Here is an 808-nt window from a genome sequence, read left to right on the forward strand (position 1 = left end):
AAACTAACAGAGAACAACAACACGTAAACTTCCACTCAAACAACACTGAAACCTACAACGCAGACTTCACAATAGACGAACTAACATCGTGCATCTCGTAACTGGGCGATCCACAACCAGATCATTAGACACTTACCCTCAGAAACACTCACTCCTTTCCGGAGTCTTGGTGTCTGGCTGTTGATTTTGGAGATGTATTTTTGGAATGATTGTCTGCGTGCCACAACTCGAGCCTTAAAAAATTGATCTTGTTTTCTATGGCGGTGTTGTTGACGGCTTTTCGATACGCCAAGGTGTATCCGAACGTATCACTGTCATAGAAATGGCTTCATCAGCGCCTGCGCCCCAACCCTAACAACAGAAAAGGAGAAAAAAGACCAGTTTTACGAGGAAATTCAGGATGAACAACGTCCCAAAAGTAGACCAACTGTTTCTCATGGGCGCTTCAACGCCTACTGAAAACAAAGTATGGCCCACCTACCTTGGACCTTTTGGGCTGGGAAAAATCAACGAGGCCACATCAGTCAGAGACTGCACAATGGCTGACAGACAAGAAGGAACAAATGGACAGACAGGTGGAACATTATTCAGACTTATACTCAGAGGAGCGACATGTTGATAGACAGCTACATGAGGCCCTTCCTCAGCTCTCCGAAATGTCAGAACTTGATACAACACCAACAGAAGAAGAACTCTCCTCTGCAATCGATGATGCAAAGTTTGCTGCACGATTAGTTAACTAATTGATTCTAAAATGCTTTTTAAAAAGTAAGTGTGGGATTAGCTTCACCTTACTGCTAAAAGGAAT

Source organism: Aplysia californica, unplaced genomic scaffold (assembly GCF_000002075.1).
Source record: "Aplysia californica isolate F4 #8 unplaced genomic scaffold, AplCal3.0 scaffold00565, whole genome shotgun sequence".
Lineage (NCBI taxonomy): Eukaryota > Metazoa > Mollusca > Gastropoda > Aplysiida > Aplysiidae > Aplysia > Aplysia californica.